General features: G+C 42.6%; 1 non-coding gene across 1 annotated transcript; it reads right to left on the reverse strand.

Annotated features, from left to right (window-relative positions):
- LOC145162020 (small nucleolar RNA R71) lies at nucleotides 1-107 on the reverse strand. Its single transcript, XR_013738875.1, has one exon. It is a non-coding gene; the product is annotated as a small nucleolar RNA R71 (small nucleolar RNA).
- Between the last annotated feature and the right edge of the window lie 454 nt (nucleotides 108-561).

Genomic DNA, 561 nt, shown 5'->3' on the forward strand with positions numbered 1-561 from the left:
AAACTCAAAAAGGCGATAGCCAATTTTGAGCAACAGCCAGGGGAGTCACTTTACGAGGCATGGGAGCGCTACAAAGGGTTGCTAAGGAATTGTCCTCAACATTACCTTAACATTCAACAAGAGGTGTCCATATTCTATGATGGGGTGAATGTCTTGACAAGGCAACTCCTTGATTCTCAAGGGCCACTGACAAGGAAAAATCCAAGGGAGGTTATGGAGTTAGTTGAAGAATTTGCAAAGCATTCTCGTGAGTACCATAATCCAAGAAATGAGGGAGTTAAAGGAAGCGGGGGTGTAAATTCTGCAGACATGGCTGCTGTAATGGCCATGCTTGATACAATGGACAGGAGAATGACAAAAATGGACCAATCAATTCATGTTATAAGAGTTAGATGTGAATGGTGTAATGGTCCACACTTGACTAAGGATTGCAACTTGGGTGAATATGGGAACAAGAAGGCTCAAGTTTGCTACTCGAGTGGGGATAAGTATGATGAAGATTGGAGAAAACCAAAGAAGGAGTGGCTGCCATATGATGAATACAAGAAGCAGAAGGAAGAT

This window comes from Lactuca virosa, chromosome 2 (assembly GCF_052849685.1).
Source record: "Lactuca virosa cultivar CGN04683 chromosome 2, Lactuca_virosa_CGN04683_v6, whole genome shotgun sequence".
Lineage (NCBI taxonomy): Eukaryota > Viridiplantae > Streptophyta > Magnoliopsida > Asterales > Asteraceae > Lactuca > Lactuca virosa.